Raw genomic sequence first — 15,063 nt, forward strand, 5'->3', positions numbered from 1 at the left:
TAAATTGGGAATTGTATTTCAACCCAGAACAAGAAATGTGCTTGAACGGACACTAAATAACTCGCCCAGCTACAGCACTAGGGACAGATTTAGCTGGATATAAATTTGAGGCCTAGTATTTAGGCGCTGGGTGACCGGTATGGATTTAGTGACAGAATTAGACTGGGATATGGCCAAAAAATAAACAGACTATTGCTGGTTAAATGCACTTGGTGTGACAGCTTCACCCTGATGTAGGCTTTAGCCAAAAAACAACCACACCATTGAGGGTTAAATGCACTTGGTGACAGGCGCAGCTTGCCCCTGATTTTGTATATGGCCAAAAAATGAACAGACTATTGCTGGTTAAATGCACTTGGTGTGACAGCTTCACCCTGATGTAGGCTTTAGCCAAAAAACAACCACACCATTGAGGGTTAAATGCACTTGGTGACAGGCGCAGCTTGCCCCTGATTTTGTATATGGCCAAAAAATGAACAGACTATTGCTGGTTAAATGCACTTGGTGTCACAGCTTCACCCTGATGTAGGCTTTAGCCAAAAAACAACCACACCATTGAGGGTTAAATGCACTTGGTGACAGGCGCAGCTTGCCCCTGATTTTGTATATGGCCAAAAAATGAACAGACTATTGCTGGTTAAATGCACTTGGTGTGACAGCTTCACCCTGATGTAGGCTTTAGCCAAAAAACAACCACACCATTGAGGGTTAAATGCACTTGGTCGCAGCTTGTGCTGGCGCACCACAAGACACAAAATGGCCGCCGATCACCCCAGAAAAATGAGACTGACAAACGGTCTGTGCAGCCTAAAAACAGTGAGCAATTGAGGATCAGCAGCTCAATGATCCACAGCTGCAGATCGATCAGTTAATCAAGTCCTTTGGAGGAGTTAATCTGCCTAATCTCGCCCTACTGTCGCAGCCGCAACCTCTCCCTACGCTAATCAGAGCAGAGTGACGGGCGGCGCTATGTGACTCCAGCTTAAATAGAGGCTGGGTCACATGGTGCTCTGGCCAATCACAGCCATGCCAATAGTAGGCATGGCTGTGATGGCCTCTTGGGGCAAGTAGTATGACGCTTGTTGATTGGCTGCTTTGCAGCCTTTCAAAAAGCGCCAAGAAAGCGTCACAAAAGCGCCAAGAAAGCGACGAACACCGAACCCGAACCCGGACTTTTACGAAAATGTCCGGGTTCGGGTCCGTGTCACGGACACCCCAAAATTCGGTACGAACCCGAACTATACAGTTCGAGTTCGCTCATCCCTATTAAAGAACACATGGAATGGACATTAGACCAGTGGAAATCTGTGCTTTGGTCTGATGAGTCCAAATTTGAGATCTTTGGTTCCAACCATCGTGTCTTTGTGCGACGCAGAAAAGGTGAACGGATGGACTCTACATGCCTGGTTCCCACCGTGAAGCATGGAGGAGGAGGTGTGATGGTGTGGGGGTGCTTTGCTGGTGACACTGTTGGGGATTTATTCAAAATTGAAGGCATACTGAACCAGCATGGCTACCACAGCATCTTGCAGCGGCATGCTATTCCATCCGGTTTGCGTTTAGTTGGACCATCATTATTTTTCAACAGGACAATGGCCCCAAACACACCTCCAGGCTGTGTAAGGGCTATTTGACCATGAAGGAGAGTGATGGGATGCTGCGCCAAATGACCTGGCCTCCACAGTCACCGGACCTGAACCCAATCGAGATGGTTTGGGGTGAGCTGGACCGCACGGTGAAGGCAAAAGGGCCAATAAGTGCTAAGCATCTCTGGGAACTCCTTCAAGACTGTTGGAAGACCATTTCAGGTGACTACCTCTTGAAGCTCATCAAGAGAATGCCAAGAGTGTGCAAAGCAGTAATCAAAGCAAAAGGTGGCTACTTTGAAATATGACATATTTTAAGTTGTTTTACACTTTTTTGTTATGTATATAATTCCACATGTGTTAATTCATAGTTTTGATGCCTTCAGTGTGAATCTACAATTTTCATAGTCATGAAAATAAAGAAAACTCTTTGAATGAGAAGGTGTGTCCAAACTTTTGGTCTGTACTGTACATACCTGCTTTCCTAATAATCCATGTTGATTGCTCACTTTATGTTTTGACCACAAACTGGTCCGCCCTACAGCATCATTGTCATGTCTTACGCAGATATTTTGTCTTGCTTTAATTGTTCATGCTTTCGTTCAGGTCCTGCCAGAGGAGGAACAAGTAGGGTAATTCCCTCTAGCATTTCAGTCTCTGATCGTAGTCAACCATATCTTGTCAACCAGGTCCCCGCGCAAAGTCTTTGCCCTATTGCCACGACTAGGAATTCATTTACGCCGGTAGCTTCATTGCAATTGCATTCCCTCACTCATGGGAGGTCATAGACAGAATCTAGTATATTATGGCTTTGTAGCTTCTTGCCGCACTAACCTCAGACTCCCTACAACCACGTTAAATCGAGTTTTGGACAAGGTTCGGCATTTCCTCACGGTAGAAGATTCAGATAGCAGGTCGGTCTTCACGTCTCAAGCGTTAAAACAATTCTCAGGGGCACACAGTAGAACAACGCGCGGACCACGGTTAGCAGATAGCTGTTGTCTGGGGAACTATTCAAGGATTCTCTTCCTATCTACATAGTTATTTTTGGCCCTCATTCCTGCATAGTCTAGGCAATTAGGTTTCGGTCCCACGATCTCCTGAGGCTAGGGCATTGCCAGTACTCCCTAGAACCAAAACTTTACAAGGTTCAGTTGGTTTCCATGATCCATTTCACAACGTATTCCCGGTCCTCCATTCCGCTTTGGGGCAGTATCTGCAATATTGAGCATGATGTCTCTGGCCTTGTCATCCACAAGATGGGTTGTAGGTCTCCTTCTGGCCTTGCCTCATACACCACAAATTTTTCGCTCTAGATCCCTGACGCCTTGCAGTTGGCTTGGGGATTAGTTTGCACATGCACTTATAGGCCTACCCACGATCATGGCTTAGGGCACACAATAAGCCATTTAGTCAGGTTAGCTAAGACACGCCTAGCTGGGTTAGGTTGTTCCCGTTGTTTCTCTCCCTAGGGTTCTTCGGATATCTCTTGGCCGTAGCCATGACCACAAGTTGGTAAGTCTGATTAGTCAGCCTGCAATTGTGGGAGGGGCAGAGACTCTTCATATACGAGCCACAGCCTCACTCACAGGCGTGTGTTCTCCGGTGCCCCCTCCCTCCCTTTATCTTCTCATTTCCACAGGGTATGCCCACTTATAGGCCTACCCACGATCATGGCTTAGGGCACACAATAAGCCATTTAGTCAGGTTAGCTAAGACACGCCTAGCTGGGTTAGGTTGTTCCCGTTGTTTCTCTTCCTAGGGTTCTTTCGGATATCTCTTGGCCGTAGCCATGACCAAAAGTATAATATTTAGTGTTGAGTGAATCGAAGCATCCAAAGCTTTCGTTTGCTGCTCCTTATGCAAAGCAAGTAATGTTTGCCACCGTCTCTGCTCCACTTTTCAGTGAGGAAGATATTATTGAGGACAGGCAGCAGTAACTGGCCATCCTGGATTTGGAGAAGAGGTCCACTGCTTCCTCCTGTAGGCGTGCAAATAGCGATGCTGACAGTCACGTGGGAGCAGGTGTTGTGAGTGGTCAGGGACGTGACCATGAGACTGGTGAGAGTGAGGAGCCTCAGGAGCCTACTTGGCAGTGGCAGGCAGTCATCACAGAGTGGTGGGGTTAAAATGCCATACTCACAGATGTGGGAATTTTTCATCAAGTCTCTTGAGGACGTCAGCATGGGCATACGTAGGACCTGTGGGCAGAAGGTCAAGCGCTGTCAGGGTGCCAACATTGGCACCACGGCCCTGCATCAACACATGCAGCATCACCATAAAGTGGCCTGGGAAAATGTGGCGCTAATGTAGTGGTACAGCCTGATGCATCTCCCAGCGGCCCACACTCTTTCTCTAGCAGTCAAGGCTCCACCACCTCAGCAGAAGGAAGCTGTGTTTCCTTCCCATCATCTACTGGTCCTTATGCTCCTCCTCCTCGTCACATGTTTCACAAGCAAATGACCATTGAGGCGATTGCAAAGAAACAACAGTATGAGTGCACTCATCCAACGGTGCAAAAGCTGAATGTGCTCCTTGCCAAGTTGCTGTCCCTCGCACCACATATACCCCAAAGGGCATAAGAGGGAGATAAAACTTAACTTTTTCTGATATTACTAATAAAATTGGTGCACTGCACCAGATAATGAATGAGGGGCACACTTTTTCTCCTTTAACTTTAGTTCCACCAAACCTAAGGTGGCCCCTCCACTTACCTACAGTATATATACATACTTTTTGTATTTTCCACTAAGTCATTGCCTGACAGGCTTGACTCAGGATTATATACTCTATATACCCTGCATTTGAATTTTGGAGGATACCCAAATTTTTTAAATGTTTCTCCTGACGAGTTATCAGACGAAACGTGGCACGTCGGAATATGTTTACAGGGTTTGTTAGGGATACCGCCCGGGTTTAGGGTCAGGTATCTGGACGGGGTTGCCCCTTTCGGGGGTGAGTGCTCTGTATAGATAGGCAGGGTATTTCTAGCCCCTTTCCCTCATCTAGGGTTTATTAGGGTCAGTGGTTTCAGTTGCCTATCTCATACAGGAGTTCACTAGCCACCTGAATACACAGTGGAACCACATGTTTCCCTGCTGAGGCACTGTCACCACCAGACATCTGAGAAGCTCTGACAGACGTTCTTCAGAACCTCCTCCTTGAGGTTCCTTTTGTTTTGCTTTCGTTTTCTCATCTTGTTAGCCTCTCTCAGCTGTCAGGTAGGTGCACTGATTGCATTCCTTTAAATCCCTTCCCATACTGCATCACTTTGCGGTTTATACAACTTCCTGGAGTGTGTGCATGCTGGATGCTACTACTGAGTCTTCTACAGATAAGTTTTGTTCATTCATTTGTATTTTCCAGTTTTTTTTATCCCAGGTGACCCTGACTACCTCCGTATCAAGTGTAGGGAGCTGGTGGTCGTGTCCCCTCACTATTATAGGGTGTTCAGGTGTTATACAGTCGAGGAACGAGGATATGCGATCATCTACCATTGAGATTTTTGCATAGGCTGAGCAGTTAGGGAGAGAGCCAGGTCTGTTGCAGGGCTATCCCTTTGGTTCCTTAATTTTGGATCCAGTCAGTCGGATCTTCATTTTGTGTCTTCTAGTTTTCTGTACACCTTCAGTGACATTATAAACCGCCAAAACCGTCTTAAGCATGAATCCGGTTTCAACCTTGATTGACCGCAAGCAGGGTCTTTGACTGGAGGAAGAAGATCTCCGGAAAACTGTCTCTCAGTTTGAGGTGACCATTTCTGCTTGCGTTCATGGAATTTGTTCTGAGCCTAAAATCTCGCTTCCGGATACGTTCTCCGGGGGTAGTGAGAATTTTGTTCGTTTAAGAGAGGCTTGCAGACTCCATTTTCGCCTACTTCCCCATTCCTCTGGTGATGAGGAGCGGAGGGTGGGGATCATCATCTCGCTGCTCAGGGATAACGCTCAGTCTTGGGCCTTTTCGCTGCCTGTGGGGGCACGGCCCCTCCGTACAGTGGATGATTTTTTTTAGCCCTGGGTCAGATATATGATGATCCGGATCATATTGCTCTGGCTGAGTCTAGACTACGTCTTTTATGTCAGGGTAAACAATCCGCAGAGATATACTGCTCAGAATTTCGGAGATGGGCAGCTGATACTGGTTGGAATGATTCTGCACTCCGAAGTCAATTTTGCCATGGTCTTTCGGAGGGATTGAAAGATGCATTTGCCTTTCATGAGAGACCTACCTCCTTGGACTCTGCCATGTCTCGGGCCGTTCGTATTGACAGGCGTCTTAGAGAGAGAGGAGAGATCACTCCTTCCTGTCATACTCAGTCCAAGGACAGTGCGGCGGTCTCATTCAGTGCACAGGGGTCTCACTCGCTCTCAATCCCTTCTGAGCAGGGGCCCATGCAGCTGGGTTTGCTTGCCTCTGACAATAGAGGATTCAGCTCTCATAGGAAGGTTTGTTTCTGTTGTGGAGGTATAAATCATTTGGGAAATGTTTGTCCCTCTAGGAGATTCAGGCAGTTTTTTGAGAGTAATAAAGAAACATAAAGAAAAAATTCCTCTAAAAACGTTCCATCTGTTACTATCGGCAAGGTTGATGTGGAAATTGAAGGTTTTCCGTTTGCTTGTAGTTCCCGTTTTGTCCTACCTGCCAGGGTGGCGCTAGAGAGCAAGACAATTTTTTGTGAGATTTTTGTAGATAGTGGAGCAGCTGTCAATCTCATTGATTATCAATTTGCTATAACTCATGGTTTCCAGGTATGCACTTTGGGAAAGGATATACCTGTTTTTGCTATTGATTCCGTTCCACTTTCTCAGAAATTGTTAAAGGGCATAGTTCACAATATCCGTTTGATTGTGAGTGATAATCATGTTGAGGATGTGTCATGTTTCGTCCTAAGCGGGTTGCCTACTCCTCTAGTGTTGGGGCTACCCTGGCTCACTAAACATAACCCCACCATTGATTGGCAAGCGAGGCAAATAAATGGTTGGAGTGACTTTTGCAGAGAGTTTCTGAGGTTTCTACTAAGACTGTACCATCTTTTCTCTCTGAATTTTCAGATGTGTTTTCTGAGAGTGGTGTTCAGGACTTGCCCCCTCACAGGGAGTACGATTGCCCTATTAATCTCACCCCAGGCGCCAAGCTGCCTAAATCTAGTTTATACAATCTCTCCCAACCTGAAAAGGTCGCTATGCGTGCTTATATCTCTGAGAGTCTGAGAAAGGGACACATACGACCCTCGAAGTCACCTGTTGCCGCTGGTTTTTTCTTTGTTAAGAAAAAAGATGGTTCTTTAACCACTTCAACCCCCCTAGCTGAAACCCCCTTAATGACCAGGCCACTTTTTACACTTCTGCACTACACTACTTTCACCGTTTATTGCTCGGTCATGCAACTTACCACCCAAATGAATTTTACCTCCTTTTCTTCTCACTAATAGAGCTTTCATTTGGTGGTATTTCATTGCTGCTGACATTTTTACTTTTTTTGTTATTAATCGAAATTTAACGATTTTTTTGCACAAAAATGTCATTTTTCACTTTCAGTTGTAAAATTTTGCAAAAAAAACTACATCAATATATAAATTTTTCACTAAATGTATTGTTCTACATCTCTTTGATAAAAAAAAAGTTTGGGCAAAAAAAATGGTTTGGGTAAAAGTTATAGCGTTTACAAACTATGGTACAAAAATGTGAATTTCCGCTTTTTGAAGCAGCTCTGACTTTCTGAGCACCTGTCATGTTTCCTGAGGTTCTACAATGCCCAGACAGTACAAACACCCCACAAATGACCCCATTTCGGAAAGTAGACACCCTAAGGTATTCGCTGATGGGCATAGTGAGTTCATAGAACTTTTTATTTTTTGTCACAAGTTAGTGGAAAATGATGATTTATTTTTATATTTAAATTTTTTCTTACAAAGTCTCATATTCCACTAACTTGTGACAAAAAATAAAAACTTCCATGAACTCACTATGCCCATCACAAAATACCTTGGGGTGTCTTCTTTCAAAATGGGGTCACTTGTGGGGTAGTTATACTGCCCTGGCATTTTAGGGGCCCAGATGAGTGAGAAGAAGTTTGAAATCAAAATCTGTAAAAAATGACCGGTGAAATCCGAAAGGTGTCACATATCTGGTATCGCCGTACTCAGGAGAAGTTAGGGAATGTGTTTTGGGGTGTCATTTTACATATACCCATGCTGGGTGAGAGAAATATCTTGGCAAAAGACATTTCCCATTTTTTTATACAAAGTTGGCATTTGACCAAGATATTTATCTCACCCAGCATGGGTATATGTAAAATGACACCCCAAAACACATTACCCAACTTCTCCTGAGTACGGCGATACCACATGTGTGACACTTTTTTGCCGCCAAGGTGGGCAAAGGGGCACACATTCCAAAGAGCACCTTTCGGATTTCACAGGCCATTTTTTTACACATTTTGATTGCAAACTACTTCTGACTAGAGTTGAGCGAACACCTGGATGTTCGGGTTCGAGAAGTTCGGCCGAACATCCCGGAAATGTTCGGGTTCGGGATCCGAACCCGATCCGAACTTCGTCCCGAACCCGAACCCCATTGAAGTCAATGGGGACCCGAACTTTTCGGCACTAAAAAGGCTGTAAAACAGCCCAGGAAAGAGCTAGAGGGCTGCAAAAGGCAGCAACATGTAGGTAAATCCCCTGCAAACAAATGTGGATAGGGAAATGAATTAAAATAAAAATTAAATAAATAAAAATTAACCAAAATCAATTGGAGAGAGGTTCCATAGCAGAGAATCTGGCTTCCCGTCACCCACCACTGGAACAGTCCATTCTCAGATATTTAGGCCCCGGCACCCAGGCAGAGGAGAGAGGTCCCGTAACAGAGAATCTGTCTTCATGTCAGCAGAGAATTAGTCTGCATGTCATAGCAGAGAATGAGGCTTCACGTCAGCCACCACTGCAACAGTCCATTGGCATATATTTAGGCCCAGCACCCAGGCAGAGGAGGGAGGTCCCGTAACAGAGAATCTGTCTTCATGTCAGCAGAGAATTAGTCTGCATGTCATAGCAGAGAATGAGGCTTCACGTCAGCCACCACTGCAACAGTCCATTGGCATATATTTAGGCCCAGCACACACACAGGCAGAGGAGAGAGGTCCCGTAACAGAGAATCTGGCTTCATGTCAGCAGAGAATCAGTCTGCATGTCATAGCAGAGAATGAGGCTTCACGTCAGCCACCACTGCAACAGTCCATTGGCATATATTTAGGCCCAGCACACACACAGGCAGAGGAGAGAGGTCCCGTAACAGAGGATCTGGCTTCATGTCAGCAGAGAATCAGTCTGCATGTCATAGCAGAGAATCAGGCTTCACGTCAGCCACCACTGCAACAGTCCATTGTCATAAATTTAGGCCCAGCACCCAGGCAGAGGAGAGAGGTCCCGTAACAGACAATCTGGCTTCATGTCAGCAGAGAATTAGTCTGCATGTCATAGCAGAGAATCAGGCTTCACGTCAGCCACCACTGCAACAGTCCATTGGCATATATTTAGGCCTAGCACACAGGCAGAGGAGAGAGGTCCCGTAACAGACAATCTGGCTTCATGTCAGCAGAGAATCAGTCTGCATGTCATAGCAGAGAATGAGGCTTCACGTCACCCACCACTGCAACAGTCCATTGGCATATATTTAGGCCTAGCACACAGGCAGAGCAGAGAGGTCCCGTAACAGACAATCTGGCTTCATGACAGCAGAGAATCAGTCTGCATGTCATAGCAGAGAATGAGGCTTCACGTCACCCACCACTGCAACAGTCCATTGGCATATATTTAGGCCTAGCACACAGGCAGAGCAGAGAGGTCCCGTAACAGACGATCTGGCTTCATGTCAGCAGAGAATCAGTCTGCATGTCATAGCAGAGAATGAGGCTTCACGTCAGCCACCACTGCAACAGTCCATTGGCATATATTTAGGCCCAGCACCCAGGCAGAGGAGGGAGGTCCCGTAACAGAGAATCTGTCTTCATGTCAGCAGAGAATTAGTCTGCATGTCATAGCAGAGAATGAGGCTTCACGTCAGCCACCACTGCAACAGTCCATTGGCATATATTTAGGCCCAGCACACACACAGGCAGAGGAGAGAGGTCCCGTAACAGACAATCTGGCTTCATGTCAGCAGAGAATTAGTCTGCATGTCATAGCAGAGAATGAGGCTTCACGTCAGCCACCACTGCAACAGTCCATTGGCATATATTTAGGCCCAGCACACACACAGGCAGAGGAGAGAGGTCCCGTAACAGAGAATCTGTCTTCATGTCAGCAGAGAATTAGTCTGCATGTCATAGCAGAGAATCAGGCTTCACGTCACCCACCACTGCAACAGTCCATTGGCATATATTTAGGCCCAGCACCCAGGCAGAGGAGGGAGGTCCCGTAACAGAGAATCTGTCTTCATGTCAGCAGAGAATTAGTCTGCATGTCATAGCAGAGAATGAGGCTTCACGTCAGCCACCACTGCAACAGTCCATTGGCATATATTTAGGCCCAGCACACACACAGGCAGAGGAGAGAGGTCCCGTAACAGAGAATCTGTCTTCATGTCAGCAGAGAATTAGTCTGCATGTCATAGCAGAGAATGAGGCTTCACGTCAGCCACCACTGCAACAGTCCATTGGCATATATTTAGGCCCAGCACACACACAGGCAGAGGAGAGAGGTCCCGTAACAGACAATCTGGCTTCATGTCAGCAGAGAATTAGTCTGCATGTCATAGCAGAGAATGAGGCTTCACGTCACCCACCACTGCAACAGTCCATTGGCATATATTTAGGCCCAGCACCCAGGCAGAGGAGGGAGGTCCCGTAACAGAGAATCTGTCTTCATGTCAGCAGAGAATTAGTCTGCATGTCATAGCAGAGAATGAGGCTTCACGTCAGCCACCACTGCAACAGTCCATTGGCATATATTTAGGCCCAGCACACACACAGGCAGAGGAGAGAGGTCCCGTAACAGAGGATCTGGCTTCATGTCAGCAGAGAATCAGTCTGCATGTCATAGCAGAGAATCAGGCTTCACGTCAGCCACCACTGCAACAGTCCATTGTCATAAATTTAGGCCCAGCACCCAGGCAGAGGAGAGAGGTCCCGTAACAGAGAATCTGGCTTCATGTCAGCAGAGAATCAGTCTTCATATCATAGCAGAGAATCAGGCTTCACGTCACCCACCACTGTAAGAGTCAATTTTCATAAATTTAGGCCCAGAACCCAGGCAGAGGAGAAAGGTCCCGTAACAGACAATCTGGCTTCATGTCAGCAGAGAATCAGTCTTCATATCATAGCAGAGAATCAGGCTTCACGTCACCCACCACTGTAAGAGTCAATTTTCATAAATTTAGGCCCAGAACCCAGGCAGAGGAGAAAGGTCCCGTAACAGACAATCTGGCTTCATGTCAGCAGAGAATCAGTCTTCATATCATAGCAGAGAATCAGGCTTCACGTCACCCACCACTGTAAGAGTCAATTTTCATAAATTTAGGCCCAGAACCCAGGCAGAGGAGAAAGGTCCCGTAACAGACAATCTGGCTTCATGTCAGCAGAGAATCAGTCTTCATATCATAGCAGAGAATCAGGCTTCACGTCACCCACCACTGTAAGAGTCAATTTTCATAAATTTAGGCCCAGAACCCAGGCAGAGGAGAAAGGTCCCGTAACAGACAATCTGGCTTCATGTCAGCAGAGAATCAGTCTTCATATCATAGCAGAGAATCAGGCTTCACGTCACCCACCACTGTAAGAGTCAATTTTCATAAATTTAGGCCCAGAACCCAGGCAGAGGAGAAAGGTCCCGTAACAGACAATCTGGCTTCATGTCAGCAGAGAATCAGTCTTCATATCATAGCAGAGAATCAGGCTTCACGTCACCCACCACTGTAAGAGTCAATTTTCATAAATTTAGGCCCAGAACCCAGGCAGAGGAGAAAGGTCCCGTAACAGACAATCTGGCTTCATGTCAGCAGAGAATCAGTCTTCATATCATAGCAGAGAATCAGGCTTCACGTCACCCACCACTGTAAGAGTCAATTTTCATAAATTTAGGCCCAGAACCCAGGCAGAGGAGAAAGGTCCCGTAACAGACAATCTGGCTTCATGTCAGCAGAGAATCAGTCTTCATATCATAGCAGAGAATCAGGCTTCACGTCACCCACCACTGTAAGAGTCAATTTTCATAAATTTAGGCCCAGAACCCAGGCAGAGGAGAAAGGTCCCGTAACAGACAATCTGGCTTCATGTCAGCAGAGAATCAGTCTTCATATCATAGCAGAGAATCAGGCTTCACGTCACCCACCACTGCAACAGTCCATTGGCATATATTTAGGCCTAGCACACAGGCAGAGCAGAGAGGTCCCGTAACAGACAATCTGGCTTCATGACAGCAGAGAATCAGTCTGCATGTCATAGCAGAGAATCAGGCTTCACGTCAGCCACCACTGCAACAGTCCATTGTCATAAATTTAGGCCCAGCACCCAGGCAGAGGAGAGAGGTCCCGTAACAGACAATCTGGCTTCATGTCAGCAGAGAATTAGTCTGCATGTCATAGCAGAGAATCAGGCTTCATGTCAGCCACCACTGCAACAGTCCATTGGCATATATTTAGGCCTAGCACACAGGCAGAGGAGAGGTTCATTCAACTTTGGGTAGCATCGCAATATAATGGTAAAATGAAAATAAAAATAGGATTGAATGAGGAAGTGCCCTGGAGTCCAATAATATATGGTTATGGGGAGGTAGTTAATGTCTAATCTGGACAAGGGACGGACAGGTCCTGTGGGATCCATGCCTGGTTCATTTTTATGAACGTCAGCTTGTCCACATTGGCTGTAGACAGGCGGCTGCGTTTGTCTGTAATGACGCCCCCTGCCGTGCTGAATACACGTTCAGACAAAACGCTGGCTGCCGGGCAGGCCAGCACCTCCAAGGCATAAAAGGCTAGCTCTGGCCACGTGGACAATTTAGAGACCCAGAAGTTGAATGGGGCCGAACCATCAGTCAGTACGTGGAGGGGTGTGCACACGTACTGTTCCACCATGTTAGTGAAATGTTGCCTCCTGCTAACACGTTGCGTATCAGGTGGTGGTGCAGTTAGCTGTGGCGTGTTGACAAAAGTTTTCCACATCTCTGCCATGCTAACCCTGCCCTCAGAGGAGCTGGCCGTGACACAGCTGCCTTGGCGACCTCTTGCTCCTCCTCTGCCTTGGCCTTGGGCTTCCACTTGTTCCCCTGTGACATTTGGGAATGCTCTCAGTAGCGCGTCTACCAACGTGCGCTTGTACTCGCGCATCTTCCTATCACGCTCCAGTGCAGGAAGTAAGGTGGGCACATTGTCTTTGTAGCGTGGATCCAGCAGGGTGGCAACCCAGTAGTCCGCACAGGTTAAAATGTGGGCAACTCTGCTGTCGTTGCGCAGGCACTGCAGCATGTAGTCGCTCATGTGTGCCAGGCTGCCCAGGGGATAAGGACAAGCTGTCCTCTGTGGGAGGCGTATCGTCATCGTCCTGCCTTTCCCCCCAGCCACGCACCAGTGATGGACCCGAGCTGCGTTGGGTGCCACCCCGCTGTGACCATGCTTCATCCTCATCCTCCTCCACCTCCTCCTCATCCTCGTCCTCCTCGTCCTCCAGTAGTGGGCCCTGGCTGGCCACATTTGTACCTGGCCTCTGCTGTTGCCAAAAACCTCCCTCTGAGTCACTTCGAAGAGACTGGCCTGAAAGTGCTAAAAATGACCCCTCTTCCTCCTCCTCCTCCTCCTCCTCCTGGGCCACCTCCTCTTCCATCATCGCCCTAAGTGTTTTCTCAAGGAGACATAGAAGTGGTATTGTAACGCTGATAACGGTGTCATCGCCACTGGCCATGTTGGTGGAGTACTCGAAACAGCGCAACAGGGCACACAGGTCTCGCATGGAGGCCCAGTCATTGGTGGTGAAGTGGTGCTGTTCTGTAGTGCGACTGACCCGTGCGTGCTGCAGCTGAAACTCCACTATGGCCTGCTGCTGCTCGCACAGTCTGTCCAGCATGTGCAAGGTGGAGTTCCACCTGGTGGGCACGTCGCATATGAGGCGGTGAGCGGGAAGGCCGAAGTTACGCTGTAGCGCAGACAGGCGAGCAGCAGCAGGATGTGAACGCCGGAAGCGCGAACAGACGGCCCGCACTTTATGCAGCAGCTCTGACATGTCGGGGTAGTTGTGAATGAACTTCTGCACCACCAAATTCAGCACATGCGCCAAGCAAGGGATGTGCGTCAAATTGGCTAGTCCCAGAGCTGCAACGAGATTTCGCCCATTATCACACACCACCAGGCCGGGCTTGAGGCTCACCGGCAGCAACCACTCGTCGGTCTGTTGTTCTATACCCCGCCACAACTCCTGTGCGGTGTGGGGCCTGTCCCCCAAACATATGAGTTTCAGAATGGCCTGCTGACGTTTACCCCGGGCTGTGCTGAAGTTGGTGGTGAAGGTGTGTGGCTGACTGGATGAGCAGGTGGAAGAAGAGGAGGAGGAAGCCGAGAAGGAGGAGGTGGCAACAGGAGGCAAAGAATGTTGCCCTGCGATCCTTGGCGGCGGAAGGACGTGCGCCAAACAGCTCTCCGCCTGGGGCCCAGCTGCCACTACATTTACCCAGTGTGCAGTTAGGGAGATATAGCGTCCCTGGCCGTGCTTACTGGTCCACGTATCTGTGGTTAGGTGGACCTTGCCACAGATGGCGTTGCGCAGTGCACACTTGATTTTATCGGATACTTGGTTGTGCAGGGAAGGCACGGCTCTCTTGGAGAAGTAGTGCCGGCTGGGAACAACATACTGTGGGACAGCAAGCGACATGAGCTGTTTGAAGCTGTCTGTGTCCACCAGCCTAAATGACAGCATTTCATAGGCCAGTAGTTTAGAAATGCTGGCATTCAGGGCCAGGGATCGAGGGTGGCTAGGTGGGAATTTACGCTTTCTATCAAATGTTTGTGAGATGGAGAGCTGAACGCTGGCGTGTGACATGGTTGAGACGCTTGGTGACGGAGGTGGTGGTGGTGGTGTTGGTGGTACATCCCCTGTTTGCTGGGCGGCAGGTGCCAACGTTCCTCCAGAGGCGGAGGAAGAGGCCGAGGCGGCAGCAGCAGAATAGGCCGAGGCGGCAGCAGCAGAAGAGGTAGCAGGGGGAGCCTGAGTGACTTCCTTGGTTTTAAGGTGTTTACTCCACTGCAGTTCATGCTTTGCATGCAGGTGCCTGGTCATGCAGGTTGTGCTCAGGTTCAGAACGTTAATGCCTCGCTTCAGGCTCTGATGGCACAGCGTGCAAACCACTCGGGTCTTGTCGTCAGCACATTGTTTGAAGAAGTGCCATGCCAGGGAACTCCTTGAAGCTGCCTTTGGGGTGCTCGGTCCCAGATGGCGGCGGTCAGTAGCAGGCGGAGTCTCTTGGCGGCGGGTGTTCTGCTTTTGCCCACTGCTCCCT

Source organism: Bufo gargarizans, chromosome 3 (genome assembly GCF_014858855.1).
Source record: "Bufo gargarizans isolate SCDJY-AF-19 chromosome 3, ASM1485885v1, whole genome shotgun sequence".
NCBI classification, from domain to species: domain Eukaryota; kingdom Metazoa; phylum Chordata; class Amphibia; order Anura; family Bufonidae; genus Bufo; species Bufo gargarizans.